The following is a 6,089-nucleotide window of genomic DNA, read 5'->3' as shown; positions in this document are numbered from 1 at the left end:
GTTTGCTTTTGTTATTGATAAATTTGTATTATCTTACTTGAATTTTGTTTGAGATGTCATTGAAATTAGAATGCTAGCTAACTATTTGGAGAGTTCTCTCGGTGGAGCAATTTGTAGTTCAAGTTATGATTAAATTAGATTTTGACTAAAATTAAGTGAAGGAGTATTAGCCATGGAATATTATCGTGCATTGTAATTATTTGTTTATTAGTACATAAGTGATTTGGAAGTTCAACTTGATATAGGGTACTGTGATGTTACTTCTAGCTTGAAGTTAATTACTTTGATGGCAAATTAAAGTTCATTCATAAAAAGTTGTTTAAGGCTTGGGCTAGAAAATATTTTATGATATTCATTGAAATATTTTTCGAGGTTGAAATTTGTGTATCGAAGGAAACATATTTGGGGATGAGATTCAAGAGTTTAGATCTTTTCAGTTTACAATGTAGATTGGTATTTTATTTCATAAATCTAGAGAAAGTATGGAGGTTTTAATTATTATTTTTAGTTGGTCAGCAATATTAACTCTATGGTTTGGAAATGTTATTGATATTTTTTCTTGACAAGAAGAACTTTGTTGTCAAAGAAAAGGATAGTATTTTTGATTCTTGACTTTTATGGATATCATTGTGTTATTTTCATTAGTAGGTTCTCCTATCTTCTATGAATATATATATATATTTCTAGGATCTCAAGTCTAGAATTAATGGAATATTGGTTCCTACTTTAGTTGATCTTGGATCAAAAATATTTTAGTATAGATCTCTTTTCTTTTAGATTTGTAGCTTATGCTTTTGAAAGAACTTGAATTAGTTATCAGTTTTGCAGAATATTTCATGCTCAAGTGTTCTACTATGGATAAAATGCAGTAGTTTATGATTTTGTGATAGATCAATTAAATTAACATTAGTTAATGTTTTGATTAAAAAAAGGACTATTACTAAAAGGATGAAATAGTTAATAAATTTATGATATTTTGAGTAGATCCTCTAAGTTAAGGTAGACTAGTATTTTTGTTTCAGATAGTCTAGTTGATTTACAAGATTATGTATATTTGAAATTAAAAAAAATGTTTCTTATTGGTGGAATTGATCTTAATGTGAAATCATAGAGCTTATATCTTGGTGGAATTTTTATTAAATTTTTGAACTAGATTATTAGAATTTTTTGAATAAAAAAATCAAGTTTATGAGTTGATCATGGATTTTGTTTCATCATTGGTGAAATGCTAGTGAAATTTCATGAGAGGCCTAAACAGGTTTAACTAAAAAAAAAGATTTGAGATGGCTGAATATGCTCATGAGTAAGTTAATCTAAAATCTTTTAATTCATCAGAGCATAGAATTAATATTTTTAAAGAGAGATCAATATCAAATTGTATAATGGATTTGCCAAGAAAATCTAGAATTGGCTTAGCTCAAATTGGATCTAGAATATGATTATTTGATCATACAATGGTGCAAATATAGCAATTATCTCGAGGGTTAATCATGATCTAGTGTACTTGGAGAATAAAAAAATGATCTTTGTTTGGAATTTATTAAAAAATGATCTAAGATCGTTAGAGAATTTTGGAAAAGTATTGTGAACTGAGTCATTTTAAACTGGTCAAAAATATTGGCTGTGTTTTGTAATATGTTATCATAGAAGACTAGATTTCTTAATAAAGAAGGCTTTTGTTAATAAGAGAAGGTAAATATTGTTGATTCCTAGGCTAATCATGATATGACTATGTTATTCTCTCTGATAGATTCTTTCATTGTTGGCTATACTAAGAAAAAATTTGAGCATTTCATGGCTAGATTATTGATTAATTATGATCTAAATTTTTAAGTATCCAAATAAATCAAGCGTTATTTGTTCCTTTTTTATGATTTACAAATTTTAGTTAAATTATAGCCTTTGTGACTTACTGAATTATGGTATCAATACTTTGCCTTCTGAGACTTGCTCTTGTGATTTAATACCAATCATTTTTTTTTGATATAGATCATTGTTTTCTAAAGCCTATCACCACATATTCTTTTGTGAATCACCTATATAGCCATCAATGATTTGACTCTAATTAGGGTTGGTCCTTATCTTTTGTGGGTCCACACCCTACCATAATATTTGTCTTGAATCTTCATTTCAAGCTCTACTCTAAACACAATTAGTTATAAGATCTTGTTGTGAGGAGTTAGCATTAAATTTCTCCTAGTCCAATCTGGAGTTGACCTGCATTGTAGATAATGACTTCAACCTTAGATTTTAGTTAGTCACTTATCTAGTGCTAATTTTGGTAGTATATATGAATTTTTTTATCCAAACCAAGCTATTTTGAGCATGATGAGTTTTTGGGTTGAGGACTTTTAACTTTAGAAACTTTAGAGTTTTCAATTTTTGAGGAAGACATTTTTTAAGGAGGGGAGGATGTAAGAATCAGCCAAATTGCGCCCATCCCAGAATGAAGTCGGTAATGCCCACGACTTCAACCAGACAACTACAAAAAAATTAGGATCAAAATAGAGGAGGATGTGTTCCTCCTCTGCCCAATCCCCAAGCAGTTGGGATGCCACCTCAGTCGTGGCCATTGAGGATTAGTCGGATTGGTGGGAACGGCCAGCGGTCGTTGGGGGCCGCTGCAATTGGCAAATGGTCGTCCGATTTGAGCTTATCATCTCTCCCAAAAGCCTTCTATAAATTCTCTTTCCTCTCTACTTGGTCCACCACTGAGCTCTCCCTTCTTCTTCCTAATCTCTGGTGACCGATGTGCCACCACAATCGAGCTCTGTCATCCCCAAATTCCCTTCTTTCTCTCTAGATTTTTAGTTTTTCTGTCTTCCTGATGTAGCACTACAAGAAAATACATATTCAGCGACTAAGATTCTAGTCGCCGAATAACCATATTTGGTTGCCAAAACCTTTTCGCGACTAGCATACTCTTCGTCGCCGAACCCTAGTCACTGAAAGATTTTGGCGACCAATATTGTGTAGTCACTTAAGGTATACCAACAACGACCAACATTTGGTGGCCGAAGAAAATTTTCAGTGACCAAATCTGTTGTCGTTAATTTCAACGCCGACCAAATAGTTGGTCGTGGAATGTTTGTCTTCCGCTACCAAAAAAATTGGTCACTGAATGTCTATCTTCCCCCACCAATAGTTTGGTCGCAGAATATATTGGAATGCATTGGCAACAAACATTTTTTGGTGGCAGAAAGTATTAACCTGTATTTAATTAACAATTCAAATTATAAGCTTAATATTTATTTTTGGGCTCTTTCTAAATCCTGTACAACCAACACAGCCCATCCAATATCCATATTGCACAATACATTTGCTCATCCAAATAGAAGTATACACAATGTTGGAGAATCCATAATCATTCATTATAAATATCATTATCTATAAGTCTAACGTCAAGCATACCTATTAACCATACATCACAATGTTTCGTCCATACCATATGTTAAGGTGATAATCATCACTAAACACATCAAAATGTAAATTAAAAATTTCAAAATATCTGATCTTGCTATTCCTCCAAACAACCATCATGTAGACAAAAATATTCTTATACCAAAAACTGGATTCTGCTTGTAGACAACTCCACCATGATCATCTGAACAAAAGCTATCCATGTACCAAAAACTAGATTTCACATGCTCATAACTCCACCATGTATCTGAGAAAGTAAAAAAGAATACACAATCAATAACCACATGTGAAAAATAATAAACTAAAATTCAAGTATAAGTTCACAATGACATTTCGCTTAATTTGGTCAAAATCTCTAAATAACCTACGTAATATAAATGAGAATACATACCAACGAGTATTTATACTACCAGTTGAATACATGGCCCCATCATGACGGATAGATGACTTGTGCGTTTGAGTCTTTTCCTTTAAGAACTCTGTCATCAAACTTATAAGATGTGACACACGACTAGGTGTGGAAGAAGATGAAGAGGGCTTCGGCCCAACCCCAAATCCAAGAATGTATCTCTTCCTTTTTCCAAGTGCCTGCCTAGACATCTCCTCTGATGTTAATTGCACACCGGATTGGGAAGATTCTTCTCGCAAGCTCAACATCCGCCAGTTCTTCACTATTCTACTGACTTCGCAAACACTGTACTCTCCATAGCTAATGTGATGGAAGACCAAGTTTTGAATCAGCTGCTCGCTTCACTCAGTTTATGTCTTCTATTAAAGGCAACTCCTTACTCCTAAGCTTCAATTAAGGAACTTATTTCCACCTTTCCTTGCTTATTATCAAAATCATTTGATCCTTGTCAATTCAGCAGATTGTGCAGCAATGCAACCTAAAGTCTCAAATTAGTGCATCCTTAGATGTAGTTGAAGTAACAAAGTCAGGCATCATTAATCACTGACCTTTAAGTCTGACCAATTCTCAATCAGATTGGTCCCAAGATCTAAATTATGAACTTTTATGTTCCGTGCCAACTCAGCTGGCAGAGCCTGGGAAATGAAGCGAGACATGGTTACAAGTGACAGAGACAAGCTAGGACTAGGTCAAAAAAATAAGGACTGTGACAACAATTACATGTATTTTATGCAGGTAAAACATACTGTAATCTTGTTTTGAGCAAATCTTATTGACTTCAAAACCACACATGACGTGAGGGAAGATCCAATTTCTTGAATTTGACAATGGGAGAGAGAAAGCTGAAATGAGATGTAAGTTAGAAAAGCTGTAGCAACCTCTGATATAAATGATCATAGTTGCGAAAAAAAAAGAAAGAATTAAAACCATATCAATATTTAAATCTTACCTTTGTGATAGATGTCAATTTCATCAAAGAGTCACCAATCTCATGAATTGGATTTCGTCAAAGAACTGAAGAGAAAAGATTTAGGAAGAAAGAAAATAAATATTGCCATTTTTTTAAAAGCATTTCTCATCAATGCCCAATATACTGAGTTGGTATTTGTTGACCAAGAGTATGCAATAAAACAGCCAAAAGTTAAAAGGAGGATATCGAAATTATAATGAGAATTATACATAATGCATTACATCTAAAGCAGTCTAAAAAGAATCAGAACACTATGAGAAGTCTAATGCGAATTTAACATTTTAATATATCCTTGGATCTAACTGAAGAAAAATAATCAAAGCTTATTATTAAAAATATAAATAATCAAAATTGCATTAAAAAACAATCAATTTCTGCACTATTGAAGTTAAATTCCTATAGTGAAATGCATGAACCTCAATCTAAAACTGCAAAAAAATTCAAGAGAATATGGAATCCCATAACATCATTAGGATGTCAGAACTACTCGTTCGACAATTGTTGTCGAACGAAGACATTAATTTAGAAACTAAGCACAATAAATTCATCAATCCAGCGAAGTTTCCATCCATTTTCCGAAATAGATAGCATAAATTCCACCACAACAGAGAAAGTATCAATTTATCATCCCCAAATTACCACCTTTGTCGTTTCCATTGGAAAACAATTCCATTAAGTAACAAAAATTAGATCGAGTAGAGCTCAAAAATCCCACCATAGTAGGACCGTAAGCACACAATATCCGTCTCGAAGCGGCGGATGATCCCGCCAGCCAGCATCCGACGCACCTTGCCGGCGAGGGCACGAAGCAAGAGGCAAGGAGAGAAACGCCCAAATCTCCCTTCAATCTCTTCTTCTCTTCCTTCGAGATGGTCGGAAATGGGAAAACCTAAAGGTCGCCGGTGGCCATCGAAGCAGCTCCGCCTGGCCGAAACGGAGGATCTCGAGGCGGCAGTGGAGAAGCGGCACTGGGACTGGGCGGATAGGAGGGCCGCCATGGGAGCTAGAGTTTCGAGAGTAGAGGGATTGGGGAAGATAGGGTTTTGGAGTTAACACAAAGGAGAGAGGATAAAATAGTGGTGAGAAGAGATAGTGGAAATCGGAGAGCCGCTAGACGCCCCCACGGTATGGATGTCATTGCTGTGGATGGCCTTTCGGTTAGGGATTTGTTGGATTTAGGTTAAAGAGGAGGAGGAGGGGTTAGGGATCGCGGGGGGGGGGGGGGGGGGGGGATGGGTGGGTGCCGGCCCTGCCGGGGCCGCGGGTTGAGCGGCTGCAAGGGTTTTGGAA

At 35.1% G+C, this 6,089-nt stretch overlaps 1 long non-coding RNA gene across 1 annotated transcript; it reads right to left on the bottom strand.

Annotated features, from left to right (window-relative positions):
- Nucleotides 1-3,398: 3,398 nt before the first annotated feature.
- On the bottom strand, nucleotides 3,399-5,245 carry LOC149753647 (uncharacterized). The gene is made up of 4 exons (XR_016400413.1): nucleotides 4,779-5,245; nucleotides 4,576-4,671; nucleotides 3,812-4,464; nucleotides 3,399-3,667 (listed from the first exon to the last, which is right to left on the bottom strand). It is a non-coding gene; the product is annotated as an uncharacterized LOC149753647 (long non-coding RNA).
- Nucleotides 5,246-6,089: the final 844 nt, after the last annotated feature.

This window comes from Phoenix dactylifera, chromosome 4, assembly GCF_051530095.1.
Source record: "Phoenix dactylifera cultivar Ajwa chromosome 4, Ajwa_hap1_PhDact_Kaust_v1.1, whole genome shotgun sequence".
Taxonomy (NCBI): domain Eukaryota; kingdom Viridiplantae; phylum Streptophyta; class Magnoliopsida; order Arecales; family Arecaceae; genus Phoenix; species Phoenix dactylifera.
This window is presented reverse-complemented; position numbering and strand designations above follow the sequence as displayed.